The sequence below is a fragment of the Heterocephalus glaber genome, unplaced genomic scaffold (genome assembly GCF_053883595.1).
Source record: "Heterocephalus glaber isolate CG9 unplaced genomic scaffold, H.glaber_assembly_v1.0 deba00001569, whole genome shotgun sequence".
NCBI lineage: Eukaryota > Metazoa > Chordata > Mammalia > Rodentia > Bathyergidae > Heterocephalus > Heterocephalus glaber.
Genome location: NW_028258354.1, coordinates 8,787,331 through 8,806,094, shown reverse-complemented (window position 1 = coordinate 8,806,094; position 18,764 = coordinate 8,787,331). Strand labels below are relative to the sequence as shown.

Here is an 18,764-nt window from a genome sequence, read left to right as displayed (position 1 = left end):
AGTAAGCTTTCTCTAGTGAGATGCCCCAGCCCCAGGGTAATGACACAAATGTTAGAGAACTTGATCAGGGGATACTGAGGAGGTGGCCACAGGTAGTTATTGTGCCATGCAAGAATACAGGTACAGAGCATGAAATTTGGGGATTCCTCCTGCAGTGTTTAAAAGATGGTAGTAGGTACATAGGTACATGAATTGCTACCCTTATCCCAAAAGAGGCAGTCTCAAGATCAACTCCTGGCACAAGGAGCCATCTTTTCTTGAAATTCCCAGTTTTGTTTTGTTTTTTAACTCACACCTCTGATAATTTCAGAACTCCAAGAGGAGACTGTCTCACAGGTAAGCCAACAGCCCTGTGGCTCAGATGCATAGTGTATCATAGATAGAACACTGCGTTGAATTGGAGCACCTGAGTCAGACCCAACAGATGATCATAAGTTTGGTTATAAGTTTTTGGATACAACATCAAAAGCACAATGTAGGAAATAAAATTTGATAGGGATAAATTGATAGTATAGAAGTGTAAAAGCCACATTTAAGAAAATTGAAGTGAAAACAACCCCCAGACTAGGAGAAAATATTTGCAAAATACCTATTCATCAATCAACTTGTATCCAAAATCTACAGAGAACCCTTAAAAGTCAACAATTTAAGGGGCTGGGGGAGGGGTTCCTGAACAGACGCCTCATCAAAGATATTTGAATGGAAAAAATGCTTATGAAAAGACACGCCACATCATTTGTCTTCAGAAAATTTCAAATTAAAGCAACAATGAGGTATAACTATAAAAATAAAGGGATATTAAATGCCAGCAAGACTGAGCAGAAACAAGAACTTTCTCATTGCTGCTGGGACTATGAAATAATATAGCCACTTTGAAATAAAATTTTGTAGTTTCTTGCAAAGATCACCACAGTCTTACCATACTACCAGACAATTGCCTATATATATATATATATATATATATATTATATATATATTATATATATCCAAATGATTCAAAAGCTTAGATATACATACATACATGCACATACACACACAAACATATGTACTATGAATGAGTATAGCCACATTATTAAAAACTACTAAAAAGGCTGGGGATTTAGCTCAGTGGTTCTGCTGCCTGCCTTGCAGGCACAAGGTCCTGAGTTCGATCCCCAGTACCAAAAAAATAAATAAATAAATAAAACTACTAAAAATTGGAAGGAACCAAGATGCTCTACAAAAGGAAAATGGAGAATCAAATTGGCACATCCATACAATGGCATATTAGTCACCAATAAAAAGAAATGAGGTGTGCAACCCACTTTCTGGTCCCCCTTCTGTCTCTCTTAGGAAGAAGCTTTCTTTCAATTAACTCTTCCTACTCTAAAAAGAAAAGAAAAGAAATGAGGCAACAATAAATAAAAGATCAGTGGATCCTAGGGATTTTTCAGGCAAGGGGAAGGTGTAAATAAGAATGAAATTGTTTTGGATAGTGAAACTACAGTAGTTCTATGGCATTATATCCTTTTCAAAACCCATATAACTTTACTGTGCAATGATTAAACTTTAATGCATGCAAATTAAGTGTAGTAATTTAGCAAGCTGGAAGACCCCAGGAAATAACATAGACTATGACAAGGGCCGGGGATTTAGCTCAGTGGTTTCACCGCCTGCTGTGCAAGCGCAAGGACCTGAGTTTAATCCCCGGTACCAAAAAAAAAAAAAAAAAATTCCATAGACTGTGACAAGAAAATCTAACTATATTAGAAATGCATAAAACAGCCTCATTAAAGAGAGCAGGGGGGAAAGTTGCTGACCTCAGTATTTTTGGAAGTCAGTGGAGACAAAAAGCAGAAGAAACTGTATATAGTCACTACACATTAGGTAATAAATTTTTCCCACAGGACATAGGTTAGCAATTCTGATACCCCTACACATTTATACTAGAATGGAGCAATTATGGCTGTGGGACCCAGATTTTTCACTAGTGGAATAAGAATTTATAGATAGCTAGGTTAGAAGGCTAAAATGATCTACATGATAATGGATTAGAATTGGAGACATCAATATGAACTTATATTTACCTTAAAAGCTACCAAAAGCATGATCTAGGAAGTATGCACATATGGAAATATTTATAGATATGTTTTGTTTTAGTTACTTTTCTCATTGCTGAGACAAAATACCCAATATCCACAAGGTAAAGGAAGAATGGTTTATTTTAGCTTACAGTTTGTGAAGGTTTCAATCAGCAGGCTTCATGGCAGAGGGACATGGAAGAGGAGAAACAGTCCATGGCATGGTAGACAGGAAGCAGCAGCAGCAGCAAGCATCTCTTTATATTCCATCCAGGCTACAAGCTTATTGTTTGGTGCTACCCACACCCAGAATGGGCCTTCATATTATCCATACCCAGAACTGTGTGAAACCAATCAGTGGACTAATTTAGTTATCACACATCCTTAATCTATATCTACACACACTCTATCCAGCCACCTCCAAAAAAGCCCACCTATGAGCACATGAGGCTTTGGGGGACATCTAAATATCAGTCACAGTCATAACAGGTATATACATGATTTCACATATGGACATATATTTCCTTGCTGTATCAGTTAAAAGAACCTAGAAGCAATGACAACTGGGTAACAGTGAGTGTCAGTCTTGATTTCTAATGTCATTCTCCAATAAAAAGACCCAGAGTGAAAAAATGTCTGACTTTACAACAGGCACAGGTAATGCACAAAATAATCCTGGAGTAATTCAGAGGGCCAAAAGCTAAGGAATTTCTCAAAAGGAAAAAAACACACACTTTTGATATAAATATGGCAAAAGAACGTGGAACCACACTGAAAGAGTTTCCAATCATCAAAGCTGGAACAATTGGAGCAATAAAATAGACAAAGTATAAAATACATATCCATAACTCAATACTCATATAAACAAGTTACATAATAAATGAATAAGAGGAGGAGAAAAATTCCTTTGCAGTAGAATTCCAATGATTTATGAAGATATCCTCAAGGAGAAGGAATATGAATTTCCACTCAAGTGTGGACTGCACATAGTGACTCATTCTCCACAGTACAGTGTGCAAAGGAGAGAAAAGAGTAAGTTGACAGTAAAGAAATCTAGGAAACCTACTTGAGTCAGATGTTTAGGGGAATAGCACAGTGATGAGTTGTGTTGATAGTTTGTCCCCTCCTTGAGTATGATGTGATGAAAAGAGCACTTTTCTTCTCTGGTCTTCCTTCCATAACCCATGACTCCAGTTTAATGAGGAGAATATAATGAGACAATTCTCAATAGATAAATATTTTACAGAATGCTTGACCAGAGTATCTTAAAACAGTCAAGGTCATCCTAAAGAACATAAGATTAAAAAATAGTTTCAACCAAGAAGAGCCTCAGGAAACATGACAATTATGTATCTGGGATGGGATTCTGGAATATACATTGGACATCAGGTAAAATATGAATAAAATATGACTTTTGTTAATAATAATGCATCAAAAAATAAATAAATAAAAATAATAATAATGCATCATTGTTGATTCATTAATTATAACAAAGGTACCATACTGATAATAAGATGTTAATTAAAAAGATGAAGGAAGAGGAATGTTAAACTCTATTATTAACTCAAGTTTTTCTGTATATCTAAAACTTCCCCAAGAGGTAAAAATTATTTTTTAAATTTTTTGAAATTATATATTTTTATTTATTGATATTTTCTACTGGCCAAAATGATAAGGATTATGTTTAAGTTTTTTTATATATAGTGTGTATTTACTGAATTTTTTTTCCAGGGACGAAAGTACAGTGAACATACTAAGGAAAATGTAACAACACAGGAATAGTAATATATTTAATATTTTAATAAAAAAGAACTGTCTTCCTGTAAGCCACATCATATTGTACATCTTGGGCTGCTTGTAACTACAAGTGCATAAATCAATAACACTCAATAAAGACAAACAAATACCAGGTTTTTTTAAAAAGTCATCTAGGTAGAAAAGAAACTAAAATCAACTGAAAGGCTCTACATATACAAAGTGTTATCTGATGGAAAAGCAAAGTTTTTGGCTTCTCTCTTAGTCCTGAAAGGTTAAGTGGAGGTGACATCCACTCCTGACTGGGAAACAGGCAATATTCTTTCCATTTGGAAAATGCATGTTCTAATTCATAGCAATCTTGAAACAGTAGAAAAAATAAAATCCTACTCGGGATTTTGCCCATCTATTACATTCTAAAAGTATATTCTTTCTTAATCCTTCTCTGACAGGGCCAGAGTGCTCTCAGCCCCATGGCAGACATATCTAAGCAGTAGTTACATCCTGATAGATTTTTTTAGGTGACTATTTTGTCTTGAGGCACATTATACAATTTGCTGAGGAACCCAGATTATTCTGAAATTAAAAAATAAAGCTTTGACCAAATCTGTTCATTTGGGAGATGTTATAGCAGCCAGGAAAAGCCACTGTGAGAGACCCCCTCAATTTCTGTGCCATACTAGCCATTGTCGTGCTTGAGGGGCAAGTTGAAGAAAATCACTAAAGAAAATCTTTAACATAAGTCTGTAAAACTGGAACAAGAAAGTTTATCATATCCAAGAAATATCATGAGAGTAGTTATTACAGGAACTATTGGTCCTCTGGGAAATTGTAGGACTTCTTGCTTTCAATTTTTGAGTGTGAGCCAGAAACAGATTCAAACCAAGAAAAGTGGACTGGTGACTAGGAAAAGGACTCACTAACTTTTTTTCTGTAAGAATATTTGCACCAAAAATCTCTGATGCTTCCATCATTATTTTGCCTTACTGTTCATCTTTCTGTTTCTTGACCATGAAGCCTATCTATTGCTCACTTCTATCTAATCTAGTAATGAAAGTGGATCAGAATTCTACTTTCTTCTATGACACTGCCATCAAGGTACAATTTACACTGTACTACGGAGTGCCTCTGTATCCCTTCTACCTCAACTCTAGTTCTACCCTGAGTTGTCCCATGAATTCTAGGCAATAGAAACCCAGTTTTCTCATTTGGGCCTTTTCTCAAGTTGTCCCCTCCGCCTGGAGGAGCCTGGCCATACTCCAGCCTAAGCAAAAGGCCAATTCTTGTTTATCCTTCAAAATCCAGCTGAGAACCACTGCTACAAATTTCTTTCCCTGGTTCCCTGAGTGCCATCTAAGAGGTCTGCCCCTTTCTATGCTCCATAAATAGCCTGTTCTTCCCCCTTTCATGGCACTGACACTGGATCACTGTGTCCAGTACAACCACCAGACTGTGGGTTCTTTGAGGCCACGGTCAGTGTCTATTACTCTCCCACCCCCCAACAACATATATATCATATGTGGCACTTAATCATCCCTAATAAGGATTATGGAATAAATACAATTCAGTGAATACTTTAAAACAACAATCTACTTTTGGAAACTCAATACAACCCAAGTAGACACACCATAATGAAATGTGATCTAAGTAACAAATTTGCTTTTATGAAAGCATTCTATGCTTCAATCTTGCTGCCATCATCCTTGTTTATTCTGCCACTGAATGTTCTTTCAAAACAAAGCCATTGAGCACATGGCCCTTCTTCACACAGCCTGGATTACCTCTCCAGTTTGTCCTCCACCCTACATGAAGGCCACATTCATCCATTTGCACAATGCATGCATTCTTACTCAAGCACTGCTGAACACAAGACCATGAAGATGACTATGGGAGAGAGTGGCTGAGGTCAGGTAGAGTGCATGATCCAGAAAGGAAAGGATGTTAAGCAACTACAGTCTATGGTGTTGAAAGGATCATCTATCTGGATACTGAAATAACCAAAAAATGTCACGGGAGTTTCAGGGGAAAATTGGCTGTAAGCCAGGAGCTAAAAATATTGAAGAAATGAGGAGTAGAGAGCAGAGGGAGATGTCTTCAGCAAGGAGGGATTGTATAAGAGTCTGGTGGCACAGACTTCAAAGCTGGGGTTTGGGGGAGGTGGGAGGGCCAGTGGTGGGGTACAGCAATGGAGCTAGCTGGCACCTCCTGCACCTCTAGCCCAGGGTTAGGAGGGAAAAGGAGCAAAAGCAGACTGGAAAATGCAGCAGTGGGGCAGGGTTCTCACATTGAGAAAATAGTACAAATAGTGCTCAGAGAACAGTGAAGGGTCTAGGAATTTTGCAGGTGATAGATCCTATAAGAGAGAGGGGGCAGAAGAGGCTATGTACTAAACCATACATGATTGAGCTTCTAGTTAACTGAGAATCTCTACAAATAAGAAAGAAGGCTAAATCAAGTACTTTAAGACAAGTTCCCCTGTACTTATAGAAATGTCAGGTCTTTGTGACTAAAAATAGAAGTTTGTTTTGGTATCTTTTTCTTTACATGGTATCATGCATCTTTTGTCACATTCTTTATCACTCTTTTACATTTCATTTTATTTTAGACTTTTTTTAGCCCTCAATGTTTTCAGCTTTTTTACCCAGAAACAAATGCAGCAAGTTATCAAACTAGTTGAATTGCATAAAAATAACAACCTGTTGTGTCAAAGGATCTTAATTGTCAACTTGACTGAGATTAAGACACCTGGAGAGGTGATTGGATCGTGGGGTTGCTATAGTCCTCAGTGGATTAATTCATGAGGTTCAGAGCCAGCTGTGCTGTTAGGAGAAGGAGTCCAGCTGGAGATGGGTCATGGGGCTGTGCCTTGGGAGGATCTATTCCTCACTGGTAGTCTTCTCTTGTGCTTTGCTTCCCAGCCATGAAGTGAGAGGTTTTTTCCCTCCACATTCTTCCACCATGATTTTCCTACCTTGGAGCAAGACAGCTATGGACTAAAACCTTTGAAGCCATGAGCCAAATAAATCTTTAAATTATGCATGTCATGCATTTTGTCCCAGAAAGGGTAAAGCTGACCAATACATTTGTTTTTTGACATTAACTCTAGGAAAAAATGATTTAAATTTTCTATTAGAAAACTGTTAATCAAACACAAATAAATACCACCCTAAAAGGCTGAAGTTATGTTCCAATTAATGCGCTTTAAAAGATATCCAAACTCATGACAGAAGTCCTACAGAACTATCCAAAACCTGCCCAATGATACAGAAACATTCAAACCTCCTTTCTTGCTTTTTTGCCATTAACAAAAATGCAACTTGGGCTCCCCTAACTGGACATTTAGTGTTACTGCAAAGTTACTCTTTAAAGTTGGCAAATACTATACAAAGTATTCATTCATTCATTCATATAATTTATTAGTAAATATCATTTATTGAGCCTCTTCTATGCACCAGGTACTCTTATGAAGTTGAATTTTAAATCTTTGAAAACTCGCTGAATAAAAGCAGAAGAAAAAGCTTGTTAATCAAAGGTAATTAAAATTTTCAGTTTCTAGATTTAAAAATATCTATTCATCTTTAAATTAGGGTGTTCTCTGTGGCAATAAAAACACCCATTCCATGTATCTATTATCATCTTGCATTTTTATATAGTCTCATGCATGTACTATATATTTATAGTGGTTTTTAGTTGTTTTCACTTTGTAATACAGTATCCTGTATGCGATTAGGAAATGGTTTCCTTTTACATTTCTTACTATGTTGCTAAATTCTTCTATACCACAGTTCTTTTATCCTAGCTACTCTATGGTGTTCCACAGCAGAAATGCACACAGTTCATTTACTCATTCTTCCATTAATTGGGCATTTAGGTTCTTCCCATGTTCTTCCTGTTGTAAGTTTTACTGTTATGGACATGCTGTACATAACCCCAGGTGTGTGTGTGTGTGTGTGTATGTGTGTGTGTGTGTGTGTGTTATGGAAGGAATTCCTGGATCACAGGATATTCCAAAGTTCAACTTTTTAAGATAATAACAAGATGTCAATTAAAGTAACAGTAACAAATTATACTTCCTCCAAAAGAAAAATTACGAGAAATGGAAAAAATGGGAACAAAGTCTTTGTAAATAAGGAAGGGTGGAGGGGATGAAGGGAGGGCAGGGGAATGGGGAAAAAGTAAGAACCAAGATGCATCATGTAAAGGTACAATTCCCAATGAGAAATGTAAATGTATTGTATACCTAAAATGTACCAATAAAAAAATTTAAGGAAAAAAAATTATACTTCCTCCAGAAATTTATAATGGATCATTTGAAACCAAATCCTCTCTAACACTTAATATTTTCAAATTTTTTTTAAAAAAAATCAGCTGTTGTGCCTGTTAGATACAAAACGGCACCACATTGTGGTCTTGAGCAATTGTGAGGTAGTATCAGTAATGTCAAATAATCATGGCTTTATTGGCCACTTGTACATTCTCATATATGAAATATTTGTTCATGCTTTCCTTCCATTCTTATGTTGTGTCCTTTATGCTTTTCTTATTTGTGGTATTTCCTGATGTATTATTTTAAAATAATTTAAATTTACAGAAAAGTTGAAATTAAATAATATAAAACATCTCCATATACATCATTCACTCAGATTCCCCAGCTGTTAATATTTTATCATATCTACTTTATAATTCTCATTATTCTCCCTCCCTCTTCTTGTCTTCCTCTCTCCCTTCCTGATGTAAATAATTCTTTCTCTGAATCTGAGAGTAATTTTCAAATATAATGCTACACTGTTCATCAATACTTCAGGATGTATTTCCTCAAAACAAAAATACTCTCTTATATAGGCAAATACAACATCAAAATCAAGATCATAGAATTGACATAGCACTAACCAAATCTGCACATTCCATTCAAATTTTGTCAGTTGTTTCTTTCATGGTTTAAGAGGTAATCTAGGGTTACATCCTGCAAGTAGTTGTTAAGTCTTTACTAGTCTTCATTCTGGAATAGTTCCTCAGAATTAATCTTTCATGACCTCAACGATTTTTAAAAGCACAGGCAATTACCTGTAGAATGTCCCTTGTTTTGAGTTTGTCAGATGTTTCCTCATAGATAGCTTGAGGACGCGCATTTTTTACTCTAGAACACCACAGATGTGATGTGGTATCCTTTTCAGTGTGTCATATGGAGAGGCACATGATGTTGATTTGTCCCATTATAGGTCTAGTTAACTTTTATTACATAGCTTATTTGTGTGTGCTAAATTTCTCTACTGTAAAGTTATACAACAAGAATCTATCCCATATCTCTTAGCATGATGTTATCCCACTGTCTTAAATACTACAGCTTCCTATCAAGGTCTAATATCTGCCACTTCACAAGTATCCCTGTCATTCTTTACCTTTGCCCTTCTATATATGTTGTAAAATCAGCTCAGAAAGCTCCATGAGTTTTATACCAATTGCATGGATCTATAATTCAAGTCGAAGGGACTTGGTATCCTTCTGATATTGTTTTATTTTCCATGAAGATGATAAATCTTCCCATTAACTCAGGTTCTATTTTCATATTTCATGATAATAAATTATAATTTCCCCAAGGGGAATTTTCTTGAAAAAGTATTCTAAGACACATGAGCAACTGCTTTCAAGTGATGTTGATCTGAGATTTGTGACAAGAGGGATAAGAAAATAGTCTTTACTGAAAGTAAAAGGATGGAAAAAGGCTCTCCATGCAACAGGAACCCAGAAAAAAGCAGGGGTAGCAATCTTATTTGCAGACAAAGTAGATTTCAAACCAAAACTAATTAAAAGAGACAAAGATGGTCAATACATCCTTGTGAAGGGAACAATCCAAGGGGAAGAGATGACAATCCTAAATATATATGCACCAAATACGAATGCCCCAACTATACAAAACAAATATTAATGGACATGAAAAACCAAATAAGCACTAACACAATTGTAGTGGGGGACCTCAATACCCTACTATCACAAATAGACAGATCATCTAGACAAAATATTAACAACAAAATTCTAGAACTGAACCAAGCTATTGAACAAATGGACTTAATAGATGTTTACAGAGTGTTCCAGCCCACAAAATCAGAATACACATTCTTTTCAGCTGCACATAGGTCATTCTGCACATAGGACATGTGTAAGTAAATATAAAAGAAATGAAATTACCCCCTGTATGTTATCAGACCTTAGTGCAATAAAATTGGAGATCAATAACATAAGAAACCTCAGAACCCCCACAAACATATGGACATTGAATAACACCCTCCTGAACAAACAATGGGTCACAGAGGAAATTAAAGAAGAAATTAGACAGTTTCTACAAGTAAATGATAATGCCAGTGCAACATACAGGAATCTACGGGACACAGTGAAAGCAGTTCTATGTGGGAAATTCATAGCAGTGAATGCCCATACTAGGAAAACAGAGAGAACTCAGTTAAATAACCTAATGCAGAGCCTCAAGTTCCTAGAAAAAGAAGAGCATAACAAACCCAAAGCTCATACAAGAGAGGAAATTATAAAGATCAGAGCAGAAATCAATGCAATGGAGACTAAGTGAATCAAAGAGTTGGGGTTTTTTTTTAAAAAAAAAAAAAAAGAGTTTTTTTTTGAAAGAATAAATAAAATTGATAAACCTTTAGCCAACCTTATCAAAAAAGGAAAGAAAAGGCTCAAATCCATGCAATTAAGAATGAAAAAGCTGAAGTCACAGCAGACCCAGCAGAAATCCAGAGGATCATCAATAGCTACTTTGAGAACCTGTACTCTAATAAAATGGAAAACACAGAAGAAATGGACAGACTCCTAGACACATACAAATTGCTAAAGTTAAATGAAGAAGATATAGAAACTCTAAACACCCCAATTACAATGAGTGAGATTGAACATGTAATAAAATATTTACCAACAAAGAAAAGCCCAGGTCCTGATGGCTTCACTGCTGAATTCTACAAGACATTTAAAGAAGAACTACCACCATTACTCTTTAAACTCATCAAGGAAATTGAAAGGAAAGCAAGGCTTCCAAATTCATTCCTGGAAGCAAGTGTTACTTTGATTCCAAAACCAGGGAAAGAACCAACCCAAAAAGAGAACTACAGGCCAATCTCCCTAATGAACATAGATGCAAAAATCCTCAATAAGATACTGGCAAACAGAATGCAGAGGGTCATGAAGAAGATCATACACCCTGAATGGGCTTTATCCCAGGGATGCAAGGATGGTTCAACATAAGTAAATCAATAAATGTGATACACTATATTGACAGAGCCAAGGACAAAAACCATTTGATCATCTCAATAGATGCAGAAAAAGTATTTGACAAAATCCAACATGCATTTATGATAAAAACCTACAAAAAAATTGGAATAGATGGTCTCTACCTCAATCTGATAAAAGCTGTCTATGAAAAACCAACAACTAACATCATAGTAAATGGTCAAAAACTGAAAACTTTCATTCTAAAATCAGGAACAAGACAAGGATGCCCACTATCACCACTCTTGTTCAATATAGTTCTGGAAACATTAGCCATGGCAATTAGACAAGAGAAAGAAATAAAAGGAATAAAGATAGGAAAGGAAGAAGTTAAACTGTCATTATTTGCTAATGATATGATACTTTACATAGAAGACCCAAAAAACTCTGTCAAAAGACTTCTAGACTTAATTGACAGATTCAGTAGAGTAGCCAGATATAAGATCAACACTCAAAAAACAATAGCCTTCTTATTCACAAATAAGAGACTCACTGAGCAAGAAATTAGGGAAACAATTCCTTTTACAATAGCATCAAAAAAAATGAAATATCTAGGAATCAGTCTAACAAAGGAAGCAAAAGACCTCTACACTGAAAACTACAGCACTCTGAAAGAAGAGATCGAAGAGGAGATAAGAAAATGGAAAGACATCCCTTGTTCCTGGGTAGGAAGAACCAATATAGTGAAAATGGCCATACTTCCAAAACTACTATATAGATTTCAGGCAATGCCAATTGAAATTCAAACAATATATTTCACGGAACTAGAGAAAAAAATCCAAAAATTCATTTGGAACCAGAAGAGACCTAGAATAGCAAAAGCAATTCTAGGGAACAGAAACATAGCAGGGGGTATCACAATCCCCAACTTGAAGCTATACTACAAAGCTACAATGATAAAAACAGCATGGTACTGGCAAAGAAACAGACTCAAGGATCAGTGAACTAGATTAAAAGATGCAGAAACAACTCCAGACACATTCAGCCAGCTCATCTTTGACAAAGGAGCCAACCACCTTCATTAGAGGAAAGATAGCCTATTTAATAAATGGTGTTGGAAAAACTGGATTTCAATCTGCCAAAGATTAAAACTAGACCCATATCTATCACCATGCACTAAACTAAGATCAAAGTGGATTAAAGATCTAAATATCAAGACAGAAACACTAAACTTGCTGGAAGATAAGTTAGGTAGAACTCTTGAAGACATTAGCATAGGAAAAGACTTTGTGAACAAAACCTCAGTAGCATGGGAACTAGCAGAAAGAATCAACAACTGGGATCTCATCTTAGTAAAAACTTCTTCACTGCAAGAGAAATCACCAACAGAGCTAAGAGACAACCTACAATGTGGGAAAAACATTTTAGCAGCTGTACCTCAAAGGACTACTATCTAGAATATATAAAGAACTGAAAAAAATCAGACCCCCCAAATTTAAAGACCCAATTCAAAAATGGGCATCTGAAATGAACAGACATTTCTTGGACAAAGAAGTAAAAGCAGCAAATAAACATATGAAAAGATGTTCAACATCACTGGTCATTCAAGAGATGCAGATGAAAACAACACTGAGATTCCACCTCACCCCAGAAAGAATGGTTGCTATCAAGAAATCAACCAATAACAAATGCTGGCGGGGGTGTGGAAAGAAAGGAACCCTTCTCCATTGTTGGTGAGAGTGCAGACTGGTGCGACCACTGTGGAAATCAGTATGGAGATACCTCAAAGAACTAGGACTGGAAGTCCCATTTGACCCAGCTATTCCCCTGCTGGGGATCTTCCCAAAAGAATTTAAAAAGTCATACTATAGCAACATATATGCACCCATATTTGTAGTGGCATAGTTTGTAATAGCTAAACTTTGGAAACAGCCCAAGTTGCCATCAACTGGAAACTAGATAAGGAAGATATGGTTTTTTTATAAAGCGGAGTACTACTCAGCCATAAAGAACAACAAACTAGAGACATGTATAGTTAAATGGACGCGTATTGAGGCCATACTCTTAAGTGAAATAAATAAGACATACATGTGTAAATACCGAATAGTTTCTCTAGTGTAAGAAACTGAAAGTGTAAATAAGGATTAAAATGATTGAAATGAATAATTGATAATTTGAAATAGGAAAAAATGGTCCTAAGGGGTAGGGGAAGTGGGAGGGGAAGGAGAAAGGAAAGAAGGGAAAGGAAAAATTATGAGAAAAGTAAAAAATGGAAACAAAGTCTATGTAACTAGGGAAGGGTAGAAGTGAAGGGTGCACAGGTAATGGGGAAAAAATAAGAACCAAGATACATCATGTACAGGTACAAGCTCCAAATGATAAATGTAAATGTGTTGTATACCTAAAGTGTACCAATAAAAAATTTAAGCAAAAAATAAAAAAATAAAGTGTAAATCTGACACATCACATGACTGGATCCCTTCAATAGCTCCCTTGTCAGCTGCAATAGCTCTCAGTTTCTGGTTTATAGACCAGAATCATTTTTTTAAACTAGAAACTTATGGAAAGATCCCAAATTTACATGTTGCTAAAGAAGGACAAATTTTTAAAATTACCATCCTCTATGCGGTTTTATTTATTGAATGGAGTACTACTCAGCCATAAAAAGGGGTAAACTTCAGACATTTATAGCTAAATGAATGCACCTAGAGACTGTATTCTTAAATGAAACAAACCAGACACACGTGTAACTATCACACTATTTCCCTGGTGTGCAGAACTGAAAGTGTAAATAAGGATCAAAATGTATAATAGATAAGGCAAAATAGGAAGAAAACGTTCAAATGTGAAGGGTCACAAAGGAGGGGAGAGAGAAAAAGGAAAGAAAGGAAAAGAAAAAATAAAAAAAGACAAAATGGAAACAAAGCTCTTGTAAATAAGAAGGAAGAGGGGCTGAAGGAAGAGGAGGGGAATGGAAAAAAATAAGAATCAAGATAAATTATGTACAGGTATAAATTCCAAACAATTAATGTGATTATTATGTATATCTAAATTATACCAATAAAGAAATGCAAATTAAAACAAAAAATTACCACCTTCTCTTATAATCCTGTTTTTATTAGTGCATATTAATTACACATCATAACAGGTTCATTGTGGGATTTTCATACATGCATATGAAATACTCTGATTATTTCCGCTTCCCCTTTAACCCCCTCTTAAGCTCCCCACCCCCTTCCCTGATCCTCTCCTTCTCTAATAGTCTCCCTTCTACTTTCATTTCATCTTTTTTTTTCTAGACTCCACTTACAAGGGAAAATACACAATGCTGTCTTTGTCAGTATGGCTTATTTCCATTATCATAAAGATCCCCAGTTCTATTTATTTTCTTACAAATGACATGATTTTCTCCTCCTCCTTCCTCTTTTACTCTTTTGTAGTACTGGAGATTGAATCCAGGCCCTTCACACTGAGCTATATCCCTACTCCTTCTTTTATTAAGAGACAGGGTTTCACTAAGTCACTGAGTTTTCTACAGATGTATGCCACTATGTACCACTTCATACTATTCCATTGCATATATGTACAAGATTTTCTTTATCCATTCATTTATTGACAGGCATGTAAGTTATTTGTATAACATAGCTATTGTGAACTGTGCTGCAATAAACATGGGTATGCAGAGAGGTCTATAGTAAGCTGACTTTAACTCTTTTGTGTATATTTCCAAGAATACTATGTGGGTCATATGTGGTTCTGTTTTTCTGAGGAAAATATATACTGATTTCCATAGTGGCTGTACTAATCTACATTCCCACAAATAGTGCATAAGGATTCCTTTTTCCTATATCCTCACCAGAGTTTATTGGTATTTTATATTCTTGATGATAGCCATTCTGATTAAAGTGAGGTGGAATCTCAACGGAGTTTTGATTTGCAGTTCCCTGGTGGCTAAAGATGTTGAACATTTTTTCATACAGTTATTGGTCATTTGTACATCTAACCAAGGAGGTGAAAGATTTCTACAGTGAAAATTAGAGAACAGTGAAGAATTTGAAGAAGGCAGAAGAACTCCCATGTTTGTGACTGGCAGAATTAACATTGTTAAAATGGCCATATTGCCAAAAACAATCTACAAATTGAATGCAACTCCCACAAAATACCAATGAGTTTCTTCATACAACTAGAAAAACAATCCTAAAATTCATATGAAAACAAAAGATCCATCATATCCAAAACAATCTTAGATGTACTGCCGTCTCCCACCTCGTGACATGCCTTTGCTCAGCTTTGTGTATCCTGCAGCACTCAGAAAGAGCTTCCATCCTCAATCACTTTTATCACTTCTTAGGTTCTCTTGTCTGTCTCCACCTATAAAAATTAATTTAAATAATTCTATAATACCCTGTGCAAATCAGTAAATTTGTTCCAAGCATATTTATCTGCCCTTTCACCTCTCTCTATTACTAGAAGAGAATTTAAACCACCTTTTCATTTTTACGTTGGTAGCACATAACATCCTGATTCTTTTTTTTTTTTTTGTACCGGGGATCGAACTCAGGACCTTGTGCTTGTGAGGCAGGCAGCGGAACCACTGAGCTAAATCCCCAGCCCAACCCTGATTCTTAAAATAGAGAACATGGGCACTAAAAATATTTAGTGACTGAAAAAGTAAATAGAGAGGTTCATATCAAAAGAGTATGTGATGAATAACCGAAGTATGATGACATTTCAAATTTTTCAGGACAAGATAAGCTTTAATGTGCATATTATTGCTTTGTCCTTTTTAGATACAAAAGTAGGACAAGCCAAGCATGGTGGCACACACCTGTTATCCCAGCACTCAGGAAACTGAGGCTGGAGGATCGCCTTCAGGTCAAGGCCAGCCTGGGCTGCACAGTGAGTTCAAGCCAGCCTGAGCTACATAGCAAGAACCTGTCTCAAAGAAAATAGGACAACTGCTTTATTTAATTCTTTCTCCCAAATCTTGTATTAATTTACAAAATCACTTTCTACTCACTAACTCACAGATATATTGCCACCTGGAAAAATTAGGGGTGGGGAAAGTTGTGCTTATTCTTCAAAGACTTTCATGGTTTAAAAAACTTCAAATGTGAAATGTTTTTGTTGTTTTAATGCACACCTCAGTGTAGCACTTATTCCCTGAAGAACATGCCTTTAAAAACAATTAAGTAGCCACAGAACATGCTAATACCCTGGGTGGTGGTTACTATTAGTACACGTGTACACTTTTCTGGAATATTATCACTTCTGCTTCAGTGCACCATTAAATTGGAGATTACCAACTCTGTGAACTGAGCTTAACAATTACACAGCCTCTATGTCTCCATTTCTCACAAGTATTAGAACATACATGAAAGAATGACTGAAAGTGAGGACTCTAGAATAAAATTGCTAGAGTTTTAAAGCTGGATCTTCAATTTCTATCAAATGATCTTGGAATAGTTACTTGAATTGGGTCTTCCTCAAAAATCTTATCTATAAAATGGGAACAATATTAGTATGCAATGCACAAGGTTATTATAACTATTGAATGATAAGATCTATCTAAAGTGCATGACTCTCAAAAATATGACTTTTTTACTTGATGTTTTTCTTGCCTTCCTACATGGGACTCCAGCCTCCTGAAGAATTCCACCTGCCACAAAATGAATTGGCTATATAGCCACCTTGAAGAAGCTCTGATTTCTTCTCTCTGTCCCAGATCCCTGATGACTTAAGCTCCTCACTGTCCTGCATGCACTATGATCTCCCACCAGATATTTCTGTTGCTATTGTAGCTTTCAAGTTCTATCACCCATTATGGTTACAGTAGAGTTTATGCCAAAGCTGGTAGGGGAGAGTGGTATGACATAAAGCACATAGATTCTGTTGCATAAGTTCTCACAGGACTTCTAGTTAAATAGTTCTTTCAGATTTCATGGAAAATGAACTACCACCACCACAATCCCACTGTCACTGAGTTCTACTTAGTCCAGAAGCAGTAGGCTGTCAGAGCTGAGGAACCAACAATCAAGGTGCTCAGAATTACACCTCATTTCTACTTTTCTAGGTCAAAATAGAGGTCCCAGGAAGTGAACTCATTCCAAAAAATTCTTTACTCTTTCAAAAATAGATGTCTGGGACCTAACAATCTTCTGGACATACCTAATAGATCTGAACCCAACTACTGCTGACTGTAGCTTCACTGAAGAGGAGGACATTTCTCCTTGACGTTAGGTCAGTTAGGTGTTTTTTTTTCCTGGTAATTCCAAGCCAAATTCCCTCTCAAGTATTTTGTGAGTCCTGATTTTTGGACCATCACAGTAAAAATAGTTTTAAACAGCTTCTAAGTTAGCGCTGGGAAAATCAAATTCATTTTCTCAGCAGTGTTGGAAGAGATTACCATCATGCAGATTTCAAGTTCTTGGTGAATGCTTTTATAGTCTGGGTCAGGCTCTTCAGTGGGAAGGGAGGTAGAAGAGTAAGAGAACAGAAGTCATGCTTCCTCTTCCAAGAATATTTATTTATTCTAGGAACATCCCTAGTCTTGAGCACCATGCTTCCCTTCCACTGCCACCTCCCATTGTTCCTGATCCAACATTTCCCTGACACACTGCAAAACCCACAATTCCTCCTCTGTGTCTAAAGCAAGAAATAGAAGCTCCATTTTCACGTTTCCCAGGGATTTTCACTGTTAGTAATATTGGGGAGCCAAGAAAAGAGGTAAACTTTCAGTATATTTTTTGAGATTCACAGTACAACTTTTTACTGAAATTCCTCCAGAGAGTTGTGAACTCAAGTCTAGATTTTTGCCTCATTATACAAATCTGACTTTATTAATTTGTTCTCATATTTTGTCTGCCTCCCTCCAGACCTTAATTTGCTTGGATTTTTGGTCCTGGATCTCTCTTCATTAAATAAAAAAGATCCACTTCAATGCTTTTTCTATCTTCCTTTTTTACCTAGATCCAGTGTAAACAGAAATACAAAACATGATAGGGATAAGGAAAAACTAATCTTGCATTCAAAATAAATTTTTGAAAAATTATGCAACATATATCTGCTTTTATCACACTATTTCTTCAAAGATGTCATAAAAACCCCATGAGAAAATGCTGTTTAGCTTTCTGGCAGGGGTGAAAGGCAGGATTCTGTAAAAGGTATTTTCAAGGCTAGTATTACTTTGGCTGCTGATACAACTTCTAGGGATGGTAGTGATGATGTAAATAATAGTAAACAATAGTAACAGTACATTTCTAATTTATTTAACCTAGATGCTTAATATTATTTGTATGTTCACATGAGTCCTGATAAGTACTCACTACTCTCTCAACTTTTCAGATTCAAAAATTCTAGTCTAAAATCAAAAGAGTAGTGGCACAATAAGTCAAGTGCTTTGTCATCAGCACCAGTGGGCTGCTGCTTGACTTGACAATAAAACCAACATGGCAATGAATAGGAGGAATAATATTGTAGATAGTTTGTTCTTTCTTGTCTTTCTTGCCCTTTCTCCACTTTCTGATATTGCCTAAAACAGCAGTTAACAATTGCTACAATGTTATGTAAAACACATCCACAAATAGAAAAACAAAGATTAATAGCTTAAAACAGTAATCCTGGATTTTCATGCACATGCATGCAGGTCAGCTGGAGTCTGCTGACTTGAAATGGTTTGGTCTGGGCTTGACTCCAAGTGTGGGCTGCATCCAAACCTCCCCAAACCAGAGG

The 18,764-nt window shown here is 36.1% G+C and overlaps 1 long non-coding RNA gene across 2 annotated transcripts in view; it reads left to right on the top strand.

Moving 5' to 3' along the window:
• The window catches only part of LOC110343899 (uncharacterized), a 54,596-nt gene that overhangs the window by 23,632 nt on the left and 12,200 nt on the right, over nucleotides 1–18,764 (top strand). Inside the window, exon 2 of one of the 2 annotated variants that reach the window (XR_015443397.1) lies at nucleotides 7,271–7,347. The exons of the other annotated variant lie outside the window; for it this stretch is intronic. This is a non-coding gene — a long non-coding RNA (uncharacterized LOC110343899). The remainder of the gene's footprint in view (nucleotides 1–7,270; nucleotides 7,348–18,764) is intronic. 2 annotated transcript variants of the gene reach the window in all.